Source organism: Callospermophilus lateralis, chromosome 10 (assembly GCF_048772815.1).
Source record: "Callospermophilus lateralis isolate mCalLat2 chromosome 10, mCalLat2.hap1, whole genome shotgun sequence".
In the NCBI taxonomy this organism is placed as follows: Eukaryota; Metazoa; Chordata; class Mammalia; order Rodentia; family Sciuridae; genus Callospermophilus; species Callospermophilus lateralis.
The window spans coordinates 12526-31282 of record NC_135314.1 but is presented as its reverse complement, the minus strand read 5'-3'; the positions used below and the strand labels follow the sequence as shown (position 1 = coordinate 31282).

Genomic DNA, 18757 nt, shown 5'->3' with positions numbered 1-18757 from the left:
CCTAGCAATTGAGAGGCCTTGGGTTCCATCCCAGCACCATACACACACACATATATTTTTACACACACACACACACACACACACACACACAATGTCATTTGCTAGAACTCAAGCATCAGAGGTATCCAGAGATATGTTCAAAAACATTATGTATTTACACACACACACACACACACACACACACACACACACACATATATATATATATCTCACAATATCTCTTCCAGATGTAGATGAAATTTTTCTAAGAAAAAATTTCAATGTCAACTATTATATTGCATGATTCTTTTTTTTTTAACCTTTATTTATTTTTATGTGCTTTTGAGGATCTAACTCAGGGCCTCGCACATGCTAAGGAAGCACTCTATCGCTGAGCCACAACCCCACCTGATCCTTTTTTTAATATTTATTTTTTAGTTGTACACAGTACCTTTATTTTATTTATATGTGGTGCTGAGGATTGAACCCAGGGTCTTGCACATGCTAGGTGAGTGCTCTATCACTGGGCAGCAATCCCAGTCCCCTGCATGATTCTTTTTTTTTTTTTTTTTCTAAGAGAGAATTTTTTAATATTTATTTTTTAGTTTTCGGCGGACACAACATCTTTGTTTGTATGTGGTGCTGAGGATCGAACCTGGGCCGCATGCATGCCAGGCGAGCACGCTACCGCTTGAGCCACATCCCCAGCCCATCCACTGCATGATTTTTAAAACCACTGTAGATGAAGTTTCCTTAGGATCCAAGTCGTTACAATGTGGAAGAGACAAGTCAATAGCTGAGTTGTGTAATTAAGAAATATTTTTTACTAAAAATAAATTTTTAAACAAACATTTTCTTTTCTATTTTTCAATTTAGAAAGCATATCCCTATGTCTTATTAAAGTTCTACATTTGTTTATTTTTATGTGGTCCTGAGAATCGAAGCCAGTGCCTCACATATGCTAGGCAAGTGCTCTACCACTGAGCAACATCCTCAGGCCCTAAAGTTTTACATTTATAAAAAGTTGTTTTCTTATTCATTGCAAGCAAGGGATTGGGTCTTCTGATGAGCATGATGCTTTGTATATTGCCAGGAATTCTTGTTGGAGAACTCTGTTTGTGTTTTGTATCTGTTTGAAGTATCATTGAAAATATACCATTATGTTTTGAGTTCAGAAATTTGAATTTCTTCTTTTGAGGTTATATGTTTATTAACACTAAGAGTTATTTCATGTGAAGTGCCATAATTACATTTTATCCTAATGATTGTGCCCCTATGTGCTTATAAGTTGGCTTTTAGAGCAGAGTTGAGTATATTGCACATCTGCTGGGTTTATTAGAAAAGTACATACACTTTTTATCATATTTAAAAAGCTATCATATTTAAAATATTATCATATTTAAATTAGTAGAAGCAGAGGTTAGATATGTTAGCATTGTGAGCTGAACAAAGTGCAGGTTTACTTTAATTATTTTTGGGAGGTTGATATAATGGCTTCTTCCCTGTTCTATTCCTGCAATGGTTGTCTGTGATCAGTTGTGTGGCCTGGAGAGTTTTTGTTCACACTGGGTGTTGACCTCAGGGCCTTGTATGTGCTTGGCAAGCACGTAGCTACATATATCCCTAGCCCTTTTTAAAATTTAATTTTGAGACATGGTCTTGCTGTATTGCCCAGGTGAGCCTCAAATGTATGATCCTCTTGCCTTAGCCTCCCAAGTAACTGGGATGACAGGCATGTGACTGGCATGTCCTTGTGCCTTGTGCATGCTAGGTGAGCTCTCTACCATGGAGCCACAACCCAGCCTGGAAATGTAGTCATGTTTAAAGTTTTATTTGAGTATCTTTATCTTTATACAGAAATTTCAAAGGAAGCCTCAACCTGACTTTGCCCTTGTGATGACTTAGGTGCACTATCTCAGATGTATTAACATCTTAGACCATTTGTCATGAAGAATAAACACTAGTATGCTATAAATAACTGAAGTTGTATTTCCTCTGGATTCTCAGTTCTGCCTCTTCCTGTTCCAGGACCCCATCCAGGACCCCAAATGACATCTAGTCAACATGTCTCTGTAGACTCCTCTTGGGGTGACAGTTTCTCTGAACTTCCTTGTTCCAGTGACCTCGGCACATGGGGAGGACCTGTCAGGTATTTGTAGATTGTTCTACTTTGGGGTTTACTTGTTTTTCCTCACATCTAGACTTGGGCCATGGTCTGGGGGAAGCAGTCACAGAGGTGGAGAGCTGCTCTGTCATCTCAAGCCCTCAAGGTGAATGTCACCTTAGTACTGAGTGTGCTCAGCTGGCTGGGGAGTGCCTTTCAAGTTTCCATGTTTTTCTCATATTTATCCTGGGGCTGTGGGTCTGGGGCAAGCAGGTCACAGAGGTGGAGAGCTGCTCTGTCATCTCAAGCCCTCAAGGTGAATGTCACTTTAGTACTGAGTGTGCTCAGCTGGCTGGGGAGTGCCTTTCAAGTTTCTGACTGTGGAGTTACTGTTCTCTGCATGTCCCTATTGTGTTTCTGGAGGAAGTCATTATAGAGGGCCCACACTTAAGGAACAGGGAGTTAGCTGCACCTCCTCGATGGCCTTGTCTGCCTGAGTTATGTGGTATGCTTCTTCACAAGAGGTTTCTGCACAAGAGAATTTCATGTTGTAAATAATTTATCTCAGTCTATAGCTTTTCTTTTTGTTCTGTCTTTCACAGAGTATACAATTTAATTTTTTCATGTGATGCTGGGGATTGAACCCAGGGCCTCACATATGCCAGGCAGGTGCTCTACCACTGAGCTATACCCCATCCCTTTAAAAATCTCCCAGGCTGGCCTTGAATTTGCAATCTCCCTGCCTCAGCCTTTTTTTTTAAAGAGAGAGAGAGAGAGAGAGAGAGAGAGAGAGAGAGAGAGAGAGAGAGAGAATTTTTTAATATTGATTTTTTTAGTTTTCGTCGGACACAACATCTTTGTTTGTATGTGGTGTTGAGGATTGAACCTGGGCCGCACGCATGCCAGGTGAGTGTGCTACCGCTTGAGCCACATCCCCAGCCCCCCTGCCTCATCCTTTTGAGTAATTAGGATTCTTGGCATGCAACACCACACTTGGTAAAAATTTGATTTTATAAAGTCCATGCTATCAATATTTTCTTCTGCCAATTTACTTTTAGTATTGTGTGTTAAAACTCATCACCAAGGGCTAGGGATGTAGCTGAGTATTGTAGCTGAGGTTGTATGTAGCTGAGGTTGTCCACCATGTGTGCTGCCCTGCATTTGGTCCCCAGTTCCAGAACACACACACACACACACACACACACACACACACACACAGTATCACAAAGATTACATGGATTTTCTTCTGTTTCACTGAATATAGTTTTCAAAGCTTGTTAAATCACCACTTTTTGACAAATAGTGTTTAATGGGTTTCATTTCCATTTGAATTTCCAAAATCATGTGCCAGGTTTCTCTTCTTGCAACTAAAAGGCTCAGGGGCCACTCCAGGTAAACTGGGCTGACTGGGCTGTGCAAAATGACCACACAAGAGATACAAATACCTTTTTCTTTGGGGTCGTTGTGACGGCTCCTCTGACCTTAAGGGTCCTCAGGAAGAGAGAGAGAGAGCATGCACTGACCCCTTTTATTGAGGAGAAGCTATTCAAATGAGGCAAGGGGTCAGGTTTCAGGGGACTGAGTCTATCTTCATGATGTCCACTGTCAGCAGGTTGACTGACACCTGGGTAGGCCACACCCAAGGACACAGTAAGAGAAGGGGACCCACAAGGCACTTCCATGGAAGATTCTACCCTAAACAGGGCAAGGGTTATATCACAAAGGAACAGGTGAGTGTAGGTCCACCCATGGGCTGTAGCAAGACAAATCTATGCCCCAGACACCGACCCTTGAACCCAAGAAGGTGGGGAAAGCTCTGCCACATTTCTGTGACTGAGCGCCTCAGCACCCAGCGGGGGAGTGTGACTCAGTCACGTCAAAGTTGGTCTCCCACACAGTTGCCTCCTGGACTCCCAGCCCCTGAGCGGACAGTGGTGGTCAGCAGGAGGATGCCCACTTCCTGGGCCCCTGCTTGGCCTCCCTAAGGTCCCTGCCTGGCCCCTCAGCACCCTGTATCAGGGGCTGCACCTGAGACCAGGTCTCTCCCTCTTCCCAGGCCAGCTGCCCCTCTCCAGGACTGACCACTAGGCCAGGACCAACTCCACACAGGCCTCACTCCCAGGATGGAGGCTCGAGCCCCAGGACGGCCTTCCTGTTCACAGCACTGCCTGCCCCTGCCCACAGCACAAGCTGCACTCTGCCACCATGACCACGGGGACCCCAGGACAGAGACTCCCAGCAGCTGGCAAGCAGAGCCGTGTGCAGCTGCAGGCCACCTGTGTGGGGACCTCCAGGAGCTCTGTGCTGAGCCCTCTGGAGTCGGGGACTCAACGTTCTACGTCACTCTTAGCATGTGCATTTGAGGAGGGCAGCATGGAGCCCCTGTGCAGGCACAGTGTGCAGGGGCCTCTTGGGGTTATGCAAGGAGTTCACATTCCACATTACCTCCAGCCTAGGTATGTCCCTGAAGACCCAGAAACAGACTCTGGAATGAAAACTTGTGTGTGAACATTCACAGCAGCACCATGCACAAGGGTCAGAAAGGAGAAGTGACCCAGTTGTCCACTGAGGAGGAATGGGGAACAGGATGAGTCCATCCACATGATGGAATATTACTCAGTCTTGAAAAGGACTTCAGCTCTGACACATGCTACAAGTGGGACGGACCTTGAGACCTGGGGCTCGGTGAGAGAAGCTGACACAGAGGGTCACATAGTGTGGATTCCATGGGTAGGACCTATCCACATCAGGCCATCGAGACACAGGCAGTGGGCAGGTGATGGGGCTGGGCAGGGGACTGGGTACTGCTGGAGTGCAGGTGCCTTCCAGGGGTAAATGGGCTGTTTGGAAGTAGAGGCGCTGGGTGCCCATTGCTGTGAAGGCAACTGATGTCCAGCTCGATCCCTGGCTGATGGACTTGTGCACGTCCAGCACAGCTACAGCCCATGCTCAGGTTCCAGCTCTCAGTGACCCAGCACCAAGTGGAGGCAGAGAGGCCAACCTCAGAGACACCAGTGTGGCCACATGTTCTGGGGAATGCAGGTGACCTGTGGGGACCTTGGAGAACACACAGGGGCATTACAAGCTGAAGCTGGGTGACACTGGACATAGCATGGGGCAGTCCTGGGGGGGACCACATCCCAGGGCAGCAGCTGCACAGATGACGTTGAGGTGGTCACATTTATTATCAGCTGTGAACAGCGGTCAGGCAGGGAGTGCCCTGCCAGAGCCGAACCTGGCCTGACCCCAGGGACGGAGGCCTGGCTCAAGCTGCATTGGACAGTGGGGTTCCTCAGCCAGAGAAGTGGCAGGATGCAAGGCCTCTCACCCCAAGGCCCAGGACCTGCGGGAGGAGAGGGTGGAGGTGAGTCCCTGGGCACAGCTAAGTCTCCCGGCAGCACCAGCCACGGCAGTGCCAGCCACACCAGCTTCCTAAACCTCCCGTAAACGTCTCTGTGTATAGCAGGGCACATGGGGCCTTGGGAGGGTTGTTTTCCAGGTGGACAGATGTCCCCATGGATGCTGCCAAGCCCGCTCCAGTCCCCTAGGTCAAGATGCGTTACACCTGGCCGAGCAGCCATGGCCGGGAGCCAAGCTGACCCTGGCAGGGACACCCCACTGACCTTGAAGACGTGTCCTGCCTGCGGCTACACAACAGCTGCTCTGGACTCAGGCTGTCCGCTGCAGAGGTCATGTACAGGTCGGAGTAGTCAGCCCCCCCGAAACAGCAGGACGTCACTCTGGACACTGGCACCTCCGGGGTGCACAGCCGCGTCCCTGTGAGTAAAGCTCAGGTACATCCCTGAAGCCCAGCCACCCATCTGCTGCTGGACCCCAGGTGGCCTGACTGTGCCCACTCCCCAGTGGGGCCCTGGGCCGGCTGGTTCTCCCTGGCACCTGCAGCACTTGATCCCCAAGTCTGCCCTTCCTCATGGACTGCAGGGGTCAGCAGGGCCACCTGGAGCCCAGGAGCTGGAGAGGCCAGTCTCCTGGAGGGAGCTGGACACATTGTAAGAGGTTGGTCCTGTCCACATTTGCACCCCAGAACCTGTGAGTGGGACCTGGTGTGGGAACAGGGTCTCTGCAGATGTCGTTAGTGAAGGGTCCTGAGATGGGCTCCTCCTGGGTCAGGGGGCCCTCATGCAATGGCCATGTCCTCCCAAGAGACAGAGGAGGGGACACAGACCCAGAGGAGGAGCCCCGTGGAGACAGAGGCAGAAACTGGAGTGAGGGGCCACCTGGAGCCCAGGAGCTGGAGAGGCAGGAGGAGCCTTTCTGGAGCTCATGGAGGGAACTGGACACCATGGTAAGAGGTGGGTCCTGTCCACATTTGCACCCCAGAACCTGTGAGTGGGACTGGTGTGGGAACAGGTCTCTGCAGAGGTCGTTAGTGAAGGGTCTGAGATGGGCTCCTCCTGGGTCAGGTGGCCCTCATGCAATGGCCGTGTCCTCCCAAGAGACAGAGGAGGGGACACAGACCCAGAGGAGGAGCCCCGTGGAGACGGAGGCAGAGACTGCAGGGAGGGGCCACCAGCCCAGGGCCACCTGGAGCCCAGGAGCTGGAGAGGCAGGAGGAGACCCCTGGAGCCTGTGCAGGGAGCTCAGCCTGTGACCCTGGTCCAGCCTCCGCCCTCCAGGGTGGGAGAGGACAAGGTCTTGTAGTTTTCAACCGCTGGTTTGTGGTCATTTTCTACATCAGCCCCTGTGTTCCCTGCACTGCCCATCTGCACAGGTCCCCCTGTAGCTGGACAAGCAAGTGGTCCCACTCCTGGACCCTGAACACCATGGCACAGAGCACCCCATGGCCCCTCCTTGACCGACTGCCCTGTGCACACACCTGTCTCGGCGTCCATGCGGATCACCCTGCCTCCATCAATGCAGGCCACCCAGAGTGTCCCCGTGGTGTCCATGAACAGCCCATCTGGCATGCCTTGCTCTGGCTCCAGCTGGCACACCAGTCGTGGGTTTGCTGCGGCAGGACAGACAGAGGCGCGTGGCCCCTCACTGCCCAGACCAGGGGGTGACATAGTGTGGCCTCAACAACGTGAGGGAGTGACAGACCCCGTGGTGCATCTGGGACCCCAGGAGGGGACTCAGGAGGGTGTGGGGGGCTGGCCATAAAAGGCCCTCCCCGAGAAGGGCATGGGGGGCTGGCCATGGTTGGTCCCTCCCAGTGAGGGCTTATGGGGCTGGCCATGGAGGCCCGTACTTCAGGGAGGATGTGGGGAGCTGGCCATGGAGGCTCCTACCCCAGTGAGGGTATGGGGGGCTGGCCACAGAGGCCCATACCTGAGGGAGGGCGTGCTGGGCTGGCCAGGGAGGCCCCGCCCAGGTAGGGCATGGGGGCTGGCCATGGTGGCCCCACCCATAGAGGGTGTGAGGGCTGACCATGGAGGCTCCTACCCCAGGGAGGGTGTGTGTGGGGGGCTGGTCACGGTGGCCCCATCCAGGGAGGGTGTGGGGGCTGGCCACGGAGGCCTTCCTCTGGGGAGGGCGTGGGGGGCTAGCAACGGTGGCCCCTACCCAGGCCTCCTGTCTGCACGTCGTAGTCATAGGACCGCACAGAGTAGTCCAGGCCGTCCACGTGGTAGAGAGTGTGATGGTCCAGGGACCAGTCCAGCCCGTTGGGGATGCCCAGCTGGTCCAGCTGTCTGACCACGGAGCAGTCAGCATAGAGTGTGTACAGGGAGCCCTGCCCCGGCTCCCACACTCCTGGGGCGGACGCCTCTGGCATGGTGCCTGGAGAGAGTGGAAGGTCAGTGGTCAGCACCCCACCCTGTCCTGCCCACCCCACACAGACCCGCTGTGCAGAGAGCTGTGGTCACCCTCAGTCGGGGGCCAGCAGGCAGGATGGCCCTCAGGCGGCATCTGTGAGTGAGCCTCTGTGCTGGGCGAAGGGGGGACCCCAGGGATGTTCCACTGGGAAGAGTCCTGCTCAGGCAGAGGTGCAGGGCCCTCAGCCGCATGTGAATGGCCTCTGACCACTGCCCCACCCTGGCTGCTTCGACCCTCCCAGGGTCCTCTCTGGGCAGGGATCTGGGAAGAATGACATGGAAGCCATGGGCTTTGGAGCGGGAGGGAACCTGTGGGCTGCCCAGCACCTGCATGGCCCCCCGGGGGCCGCTTGCCAGCAGCCTGGGGAGGGCTCCTGAGGTCCCCACCCAGCTGGCACCCGCCATGACGGGAGGCTCTGCAGGTGGCCTGGGCCAGTCCTTTCAGCAGCCCACCTGCCACAAACCTCCCGGCGGGGTCCACCTTCCCGCCGTTGAACCTGTTGTGGGGCTTGTCCTGGTCCAAGCAGGCCGCCCACTCCACCTGCCCCTTCTCCGAGTCCAGGAGGCCAAGGCAGGTGCCAGAGGCCACCACGTAGCTGCCCTCTCTACGCAGAGCCACACAGCCAACAGGGTCTCCTGGGAGGACAGAGGACAGCAGGGTGGCCCGGCTGCTGCTTCTCCAGGAGACTCCACCCACGGGGCTTCCGTCAGGAGGCACCATCAGGGCACAGAGCACGTCTCAGCACAGGACTGGGCCTGCGTGGACCACCTCTCTGCACCCCCTCCCCACGATGGCCACCACAGGGCCTCCAGATGGGACTGGAGGCTGCCAAGCCTGCCTGCAGGGCCACCAGGACTGCAGGAGTGGAGAGCGCTGGCCTCTCCTCATGTCAGTGCCAGTGTGAGAGCCGGGGGTGCCCCTGAGCCCTTGGGTAGGACGCTGGGCCTGGGGCAGGCTCCACAGGAGGGTGCCTGAGGCCAGACTCAGACTTGGGGCCAGCCCTGATCTGCAAGGGGGACAGTGGCACCTGCCCTTGGGGAGGGTGAGGGTGAGTGGGGGATGTTCCCAGAGTGCTGCTTCTGCTCCTCAGAAAACCCACGGGGGTCGTCAGCCACACAGGTGTGCAAACCCCACAGACACACGTACCTCCCAGGTGTGTGAGCCCACAGGGGTCATCAGCCACACAGGTGTGCAAGCCCCACAGACACACAAGTACCTCCCAGGTGTGTGAATCCACAGGGGTCAGCAGTCCACACAGGTGTGCAAGCCCCATAGACACACAGGTACCTCCCAGGTGTGTGAATCCACAGGGGTCAGCAGTCCACACAGGTATGCAAGCCCCACAGACACACAGGTACCTCCCAGGTGTGTGGGTCCATGCACACACATGAACCTGGAAAATGCACAGTCACCCCCACCCTAGCTCCTGAGTCAGGACAGGTGCATGTGTGGCATAAGCCGGGGTCAGAGCCAGGTGCGGGCTCCACACAGCAGCCAGGAGGAAGTCAGTGTTTCCAGGATTTAACCTGGATGACAGCAAGCCCGGCTTTGGTCCTTCCAACTATAGCTATACACCAGGACTTCCCACCCTATGGTCTGTCCTGTGCCCAGGGTGTGACAGCCCACACTTCAGGGGCTCTGGAGCAGGGGGACAGGTGCTGAAGAAGCAGGTGCCCCGGCTGGGCCCCTGCAACCCTCAGGCCACGACTGATGCTGGACACCTGTGGCAAAGGTACCAACGAGCCCTAGGACCTCAGGGACATGGGTCCACAAGCAGGCAGGACAGCTTCAAAGCTAAACGAGCCCCAGGACTTCAGGGGACACGGGGCCCTGGGCACATAGGATGGTCTCACAGCTCCCTTCCCAGGAGCACCTGAATCTCCAGGGGACCCATACTTCCTCAGACCCATGTTCTGCAGGCCCCAGGCCCACTTCCTCTGGCCCAAAGTCTCCACCTCTCAGACCCACTTCCTTTGTCCGACCCTCTGCAGTCCCCCAGGCCCACTTCCTTTGTCCGACCCTCTGCATCCCCCCAGGCCCACTTCCTTTGTTCCACCATCTGCAGGCCCCAGTTCCACTTAAGTCTGCACCTCCCCAGAGAGTGGGTTCCACCAGCACACAGTCCTGGTGTTGATGTCCACAAACACCAGCTGCCCGGTCTCCTCTTCCCACATGGGACACTCCCCCATCCTGTGCCTGTCCCGGATTACAGCCTCGATCCTGGGGGACGCCATGGCCTGGGAGGAGGACAGGGCTGTGAGTGCCCTGTTCTCTGTCCCATTCTCCTGGTCATCAGGTGAGGGCTGCTGGACCGTGCAGGCTGGGCGCTCCCGGGTGTGTGACATCCTGTGGTCTCAAGGACAGCCCTCTTCTGCTCATGAAGCCTCACCCAGGCAGACAAGGGGATGCAGAGAGGGAGCCGGTCGAGCCCACGCCCCTCCTGGCTCCTCTGTGCCTCGTGTCACTCTGCATGACCTGAGAGGTCGACAGAACGTGCAGGTGCCCCGTCACTTGAAGAGGCACCCCCTGGCAAGGTTCCAGGAGTCCCCCTTTTCCTCTGGTGGCACAGTGTGCCCACCTCCCCCACCTTCCAGGCCCCCCACCTACAGCCTGGGAAGCAGGGGCTGCTAAGCTGAGCCGCGGTCCAGGTGGGCCCGGCTCAGAGGCTGGGGTGGGTGCGATCTGCAGGTGGCTGGCTCCAGAGCACACACCCTGGCTTCTCCGCCCAGGAGACCTCTGCCCCAGAAGGGCTCACTTCTCAATGCTCCTGTTAATTGGGTTGCTGTGAGACCCCTGCGCTCCGTGGGACTCAGTTCACAGGGCCCTTCCTGGACGGCACCAGGAGGCCCAGCAGGCCAGGGCTCCCATACTGGGGCGGCTCACGTGCTCCTCAGCCCTGGTCCTGTCCTGCTCGCTCAGCTCTTGGGACTCCACCGCACTCTGGCCTCAGCCAGCTGAAGGCTCCACCAGGTGGGGGCGGCGACTCCCTTCCACCCTCCCCTCTCCGTCCCTCCCTCTGTGCTTCCCCAAATCAACAGAGCCCCAGGCGGTGGCATGTCACCTGCTGTATCCTGCAGAGCCAAGGTAGCAGTTGCAGGAGTCGCCCATGCGCTCTGCATTAGAGTGGGAGAAGCAGCAGCCCCTGGGACCTCGCTTCCGTAGAGACCCCCGAGGTTGCAGCCAGCGCCCCGCCAGGCATCGCTGAGCCTTCCCCTTAGGGCCGACCATTCAGCTCCCTAGCCCTCCTGGGTTCTCCCCTCGCACAGGTGCTGACCTGGGCAGCGGGACACTGTGCTCCTCTCCTACTGCAGAAGCGCGCCAGCTTGCAACTGGGGGTCCACGGGCTCACCCAGGCAGGCTCACAGGGAGCACAGGCTTGGCCGGGCAGGCGCAGAGGGACGCAGGGGAGGCTCGGGGAGCCCTGGGCAGGCACACAGGACGCTGGACAGGCGCAGAGGGGGCGAAGGGGAGCCCTGGGGAGGCACAGAGGGCACTGGGCAGGCGCAGAGGGGGCGCAGGGGAGGCACGGGGAGCCCTGGACACGCACACGGGGCCTTGGGCAGGGCTCTACTCACAGGCATCCTGTAAAGAACGGACTGCTGACCCCCGAGCTTCACCTGCTGACCCGACCCGGCCTCGCACACCTGGCTGTGTCACCCACACGTTCACAGGCACCAGCGCCCCCTTCCCCGTCTTCCTCCGCCCTCTGAGATGGTCTGGGCGCCACTCCCCGAGCCACAGGTTCCTCCCGCTGTGGAGCAGGGCTTGGCACAAGCATGTCGTCCCCCGTCCCGGAAAGGAGAGGTGCTGGTGGTGGAGGTGGAGTCCCCGCATTCACGTCTCCATGCCACTAAGTGAGCCCAGCTCCTCCACACCCCAGGCTCCAGCCCCGGAACCCAAGGACCCCAGGCTCCACGGTCCCCTCCCCGTGGGCTAGAACCGGCCTTTTGGGTGAAGGACTCCCTTGGGAACCTTCTCCTCCTGGGTTCCAGCCAGCGCTCGGCAGCATCCTCACTCCAACCCTGGTCCCAGAGCTCCTTAGGGCCCCGGACTGCAGGCGCCTGTCTGGGAGACCACCAAGGTGGATGCTGGGGGCTGGTTCCTGCTCCCACAGCCCAGGAGAGGCCACCGCCTGGGTGGAGGGGGTCTAAAGGAAAATGGATGGAGAGCTTGGACCTGGTGCTCGTCCACTCCATGAAAGGTGCTGTGGCTCTTGGGAGCACTGGCTGCAGCCAGGGTGCGCCCCCTCACCCCGAAGGCTCCTGCTCAAGGTGAGGTCAGTGTGTAGCCCTGGCTCTCACCCAGATTGGGAGGGGCCCTCTGGTCCTTCTGATTGGCCCTCAGGGTGTGAAGACAGGCCAGGCCCCCCTGCTGGGCAGCCTGCACTGGTCGCTGGAGCCAACCCCAGCATGGGTGTGTCCACTCACTCTCTGGCCACAGTGGGCAGGACACACACCTACTCTGCGGGGCTCTTGTAGGAACAGACACCTCCCAGGACTACCAGTGACATGCAACTCTTCAAAGCTAAGGGGACATATTTAGGGAGCCATGTAGGACCCTGAGGTCAAGATGGCTGAGGTGGCCCCTGATCCATCCCCATGGCTCTCCTCTCTATGCTCAAGCCGAGGACAGACAGCAGCCGGACAGTGTCAGACCTCATGACATCTTGAGCATCAGGACACAATGCTGCCTTGGCTTGGTGGGAAGGTACAGTGGTCTGGAGAGAGAAACCAAGGGTGGCAGGCATTCCCTTGGCTGGGCAGGCAGGGTGATGGGCCTCCATGCAGAGCACCTAGCTCTCCCAGAGACACACTGTGAGGGCGCAGAGCCCCACACGCCCTTTGCTCCCACATTCCAGGGGCCCTGGCACCAAACCGCTTGTCATGCCCCTGTGACCCCACAAGAGGACGCCAGGCACCCACCCTTCTCCGCTCCCTGGTGGTCCGGCCGTCCACCTGTGCTCGTCCTACACCTGCCAAACGCTGACCCGTTCCCAGGCCCTGCCTGGAGTCCCGGGCAGCTTCCTTCTGCACCTGGGGCGGATGATCTCATCTGTCTCATGACTTACACCCTCTGACCTCCCATGACTCCCCCGTTTGTAGATGAGAACACACGGGCTCCCAGACGGGACTCCGTGCCCAGAACCCTGCTTGGAAGTCTATCAGGCATCCCACATGGGCTGGCCCACTTGCCCTTGCTCCCCTGCCTTCCTCCTCCTGTCAATCACCTGCCTTCCTCCTCCCCACCTGGGATGCCTCATCATGTCCTATCCCAGTGGGGTGACTAGCACCCCAAGTGCACTGGGACCTCGGGTAGGGCTTCTTTTGCATGTAGGGTCTCAGCAGATGTAATTAGGTAATGATCTCAAGATGACACCATCCTGGGTAAGAGTGGCCCTCATGCAATGGCCATGTCCTCACTAGAGACAGAGGAGGGGACACAGGCACAGAGGAGGACCCACGTGGAGACGGAGGCAGAGACTGCAGTGAGGGGCCACCAGCCCAGGCCACCAGGAGCCTGTGCAGGGATCTCAGCCTGGGGCCCCTGGCCTTGGCCTCTGCCCTCCAGGGCTGGCAGAGGACAGGTTCCTGTGGTTTTCAACTGCTGGTTTGTGGTCATTTCCTACATCAGCCCCAGTGTTCCCCTGCACTGGCCAAGTGCTGAAGGGCCATCTTGGCACTCCCGCCATCTGTAAAGTTCCCTCTGTAGCTGGACAAGTCCTGCCTGGAGCCTGTGGAGGGAGCTAAGCCCTGTGACCCCTCCTCTCAGCCTTCTGGCCTCCAAGGCTGGGGGAGAAGATCCTACTGGGCTGGCGAAATGGTTTCAGCCCCTGTGACTCTTTGTTTCCAAGCGCAGGACACTAACAGGGCCATGAAATTGCATCCAAAGTTGGCCCCTCATCCCAGCCTTCCAGATGTCCTGTCCACCAGGCTCCTCCCTCCCTCCCTCTGCTCAGCTCTGCAGCTCCCTGGACCCTGGGGCTCCCCCCTGCTTAGCTCTGCAGCTCCCTGGGCCCTGGGGCTCCCCACCTGCTTAGCTCTGCAGCTCCCTGGGCCCTGGGGCTCCTTCCTGCTCAGCTCTGCAGCTCCCTGGGCCCTGGGGCTCCTTCCCCCCCCTTCTCAGCTCTGCAGCTCCCTGGGCCCTGGGCTCCCCCCTGCTCAGCTCTGCAGCTCCCTGGGCCTTGGGGCTCCTTCCCCCCTCCCCCCTTCTCAGCTCTGCAGCTCCCTGGGCCCTGGGGCTCCTTCCCCCCCCTTCTCAGCTCTGCAGCTCCCTGGGCCCTGGGGCTCCTCCCCCCCTCCCCTCTGCTCAGCTCTGTAGACCCCTGGGTTTGGGAGCCTCTTCAACCAGGTGTCCCTGGTACCACCCTCTCCCTGTCTGCTCCCCCAGAGCAGGAGCCTTGTGCCAAGTCAGTGTGAGCCTGTGTCCCCTGCAGTGACTCCTCTGATGTTTTGCTGCCACCCTGCTGGCATGGAGTGGGCTCCCCCACCAGAGCAGGGCTCAGTCACATGGACAGTGTCCAGTTCTCACCCAGTTCTCACCCTCCTGGTGACACTCCTTTCTCCCTGTGGGACAGCTGGAGATAGTTTGCTGGACTCGGCCTGCTGGCCCCACGTCCCACTTTGCTGTCCATTGAAGCCGTGATGGCCCTGAGGCACCTTGGGAGCTGCAATGACCTGTGTGCTTGTGGTGAGCCCACCAGGCGGTACTCCCTGTGGGACACCTGCTGGAGTGACTCGCTGGACCCCAACACAGGCCTAGGCCCTGGGGTCATGCCCCCTGCCCCCTAGTGGGTCAGCTGGCTCCCTCTGTCCAGAGCATGAGACCCTGCCCTCCTCTCTTTGGGTCTGTGAGTGGTGGCACTGCTTTATCACGTCTCCTGTCTAGGAGTGGCCCCCTCTGGGGCTCAGCTGAGCACCCCCCATCCCAACTCCTTCCTGACTGGGGTTGTCGCCCAGGGACCCTGTGACAGGAAAGCACCCTGGGTCTGCCAGAGCCTCGGGTCAGCTGGCCCTAGGCTGCTTCCTGGGAGAGGCACAGGGGCAAGGTGGGGCTCAGGCTGTGGTCTGCCTGGGGACAGACGTCTCCCTGAGAGAGAGGCTCAGCGCTCCTCCATCACCAAATCCCACAGCCCAGGGCCTGAGCCTCCCTCCTCCTGCGCCCAGCACTCCATGTCCCTCATGAGCCCTGGCTGGGCCTCAGGGTCCCGAAGGAGCACTTTCCTCTCCCGCAAGTGACTGGCTGACTTCTTCCCCAGGCTGCGGCCTCAGCCTCCACCTGAGCCTCTCCTGAGTGACTCTGGGTCCTGCCGCTGCCCACGTCACAGCCCTGAGTCTGTGTCAAGGTCACCTTCCATGAGCACCTGTTCATCAGACTGCCCGGCTCACCTGCCTGGTGTGTCCAGTTCGGGCAGGACCAGGACAGCCCCGCCCACCTGCCCTGTGTGTCCACGTGGGCAGGACTAGTACAGCCCCGCCCATCTGCCCCTGTGTGTCCAGCGCCGGCAGGACCAGGACAGCCCCGCCCTGCTCACCTGCCCTGTGTGTCACCATGGGATGGACCCAGTCCCTGCCTCAAGGCAGACAGCGGCGCTGATGCTCAGAAGACTCCCTGCGCCCCCTGCTGGCCGACGTCAGCCCTACACCCTCGGGGCTCAGAGCACCTCCTGCCTCTGGTCCACATCTCTGGGGCTGGGGTCCTGAAGGGCAGGCAGTCCTCTGCAGGGTCCTGGGAAGCTCCTTCCTGCATCTCCCCCGCTCAGGACCCCAGGCCCTAAGCTTGGGTCCTCATCACTCCAGTTGTCTCCCTGTCCCCTCTGTCCCTTCTCCATCTGCCCCTCTTCTCAGCACCCTGCTGACTCCTTGGGCCCCAAGACCCTCCAGGTCACCTCCCTGTCCGCATCCCTATCTATCAGGTGGCAGAGGGCATTTGGCATTCCCAGGGCCGGCAGTGGATGTGGACACTGACATCAGCGGGCCATAGAACTCATGCCCTGGGCAGCAAGGACCTCCCTAACCAGAAGAGAGTCTCTGGGAGACCCTACTCCAAAGGCATGACCCCCATAGTCCCAGGAGAGCTTCTGGGGGAAAGAGGGGGCTCTCATATGGAGAGACTGGAACCCTGCATCCTGTAGACCTGGGGTGACCATGGCAGCTGTGGGGTGGGGTGCCCAGTGGAAGGTCATCTGCTTGTAGAGGGAATCGGGGCACCCACCCACCCACCCATCCCTGCTCACAGGCCCCTGTACCCCTCCCTGTCTCTCCCTGATCACACCCCCTGTACCCCTCCCTCCCTCTCCCTGCTCACACCACCCTGTACCCCTCCCTCCATCTCCCTGCTCACACCCCCTGTAGCCTTCCCTCCCTCTCCCTGCTCACACCCCTGTACCCATCCCTGTCCCTGCTCACACCACCCTGTAGCCCTCCCTCCCTGTCCCTGCTCACACCACCCTGTAACCCTCCCTCCCTGTCCCTGCTCACACCACCCTGTAGTCCTCCCTCCCTCTCCCTGCTCACACCCCCCTGTACCCCTCCCTCCCTCTCCCTGCTCACACCACCCTGTAACCCTCCCTCCCTGTCCCTGCTCACACCCCCCTGTACCCCTCCCTCTTTCTCCCTGCTCACACCCCCCTGTACCCCTCTCTCCCTCTCCCTGCTCACAGCCCCCTGTACCCCTTCTCCCTCTCCCTGCTCACACCCCCTGTACCCCTCCCTCCCTCTCCCTGCTCACACCCCCTGTACCCCTCCCTCCCTGCTCCCCCCCTGTACCCCTCCCTCCCTCTCCCTGCTCACAGGCCCTGTACCCCTCCCTCTTTCTCCCTGCTCACACCCCCCTGTACCCCTCCCTCCCTCTCCCTGCTCACAGCTCCCTGTACCCCTCCCTCCCTCTCCCTGCTCCCCCCGTGTACCCCTCCCTCCCTGTCCCTGCTCACACCCCCTGTACCCCTCCCTCCCTCTCCCTGCTCTCAGGCCCTGTACCCCTCCCTCTTTCTCCCTGCTCACACCCCCCTGCACCCCTCCCTCCCTCTCCCTGCTCACAGCCCCCTGTACCCCTCCCTCCCTGTCCCTGCTCAGTCCTGTTACACTACTGAGGGTCCCCACCTGCTGCAGAGCTGAACTCTGAGCCACCTGAGTCCCTCCGGCCAAGGGGCCTGGGGTAAGCAGCACAAGATTATCAGGTAGAGGGCAGCCCCCAGGGTGGGCACTGGGTGTTTAGGGCCCTTTGGTCTAGTGGGTAGTGACCCCAGGCATCAGCCCTGACTTCACATCAAAACTGAGATTCAGAAGTGAGGCCCCCTCAGCATGAGGGGAGGGTCCCCATGGCCCTCTGCACAGGGGGCTTGTGCAGCACCCCGAGGTGGGGTGTCCACATGTGGCAATGGGTAGGACCCCAAAGACACCAGCTCCTCCACGGTCATTCGTCCAGACCCTGTCACACAGCTCCTGTGACCGCTGCAGCAGGGTCCATCTGCCTTCATGAGACCCACACAGCAGAGGGCCTGCTGGAGCCAGTGACCACCAACCTGGGGCCTTAAGTGGAAATGCATCTTCCACGTGGCTCCTCCTCTGAGTCTGTCCCCTCTTCTGTTTTAAGGACACGGCCATTGCATGAGGGCCATCTGACCCAGGGGAGCCCATCTCAGGACCCTTCACTAACGACCTCTGCAAAGACCCTCTTTCCACACAAGGTCCCACTCACAGGTTCTGGGGTCAAGATGTGGACAGGACCTGCCTCTTACAATGGTGTCCAGCTCCCTCCACAGGCTCCAGGGAGGCTCCTTCTGCCTCTCCAGCTCCTGGGGCTCCAGGTGGCCCTGGGCTGGTGGCCCTTCGCTCCAGTCTCTTCCTCCATCTCCATGTGGCTCCTCCTCTGTGTCTGTGTTCCCCCTTTCTCTCTTGGGAGCACAGTGGCATTGCATGAGGGCCCCGTGTCCAGGAGGAGCTCATTTTGAGACCCTTCACCTGTTACACCTGCACAGGTGGCAGGCAGCCTGGGGAGCCAACAGGGCCCTTCCCAGGGCTTGAGGACCTGAGTAGGGCTGAGTCCTTCCCGCGTGGGCCAGGAAAAGGGGAATTGAGTCTTAGCTGGGTTTGTGGGCCAGGTACCTTTGTTGCTAGGGCAAGTCTAAGTTCTGAATGGAGAGTCCACAGACAGGGCTGGAGGCGGGGGCCTCCTCCACTGGGCAGCCTTGAATACAGGTGTCCTCCAAGGGAAGTGCCTTTTCTACTTCTGGGGTGTGCACACACGCGCTCCTCCTGGTCACTCTCATGGGAAGCCAAGGTCACTGAGGAGGATGAGGTGTCCAGTGTGTATACTGCAGAGGACACTGTGTCCCAAGTGTGGGCTGGAGGAGGACACTGTGTCCCCAGTGTAGACAGGAGGAGGACACTGTGTCCCCAGTGTAGGCTGGAGGAGGACCCTGTGTCTGACTGTAGGCTGGAGGAGGACACTGTGTCCCCAGTGTAGGCTGGAGGAGGACCCTGTGTCTGACTGTAGGCTGGAGGAGGACACTGTGTCCCCAGTGTAGGCTGGAGGAGGACCCTGTGTCTGACTATAGGCTGGAGGAGGACACTGTGTCCCCAGTGTAGGCTGGAGGAGGACACTGTGTTCCAAGTGTAGATTGGAGGAGGACACCGTGTTGCGAGTATAGACTGGAGGAGGACACTGTGTCCGAATGTAGGCTGGAGGAGGACACTGTGTCCCCAGTGTAGGTTGGAGGAGGACACTGTGTCCCAAGTATAGGCTCGAGGAGGACCCTGTGTCTAACTGTAGGCTGGAGGAGGACACTGTGTCCCCAGTGAAGGCTGGAGGAGGACACTGTGTTCCGAGTGTAGATTGGAGGAGGACACCGTGTTGCGAGTATAGACTGGAGGAGGACACTGTGTCCGAATGTAGGCTGGA

The 18757-nt window shown here is 58.4% G+C and overlaps 1 long non-coding RNA gene across 1 annotated transcript; it reads left to right on the top strand.

Moving 5' to 3' along the window:
• Positions 1-2037: 2037 nt before the first annotated feature.
• Positions 2038-4318, top strand: LOC143387849 (uncharacterized). Its single transcript, XR_013155618.1, has 3 exons — positions 2038-2128; positions 2920-2989; positions 4140-4318. It is a non-coding gene; the product is annotated as an uncharacterized LOC143387849 (long non-coding RNA).
• The last annotated feature ends 14439 nt before the right edge of the window (positions 4319-18757 follow it).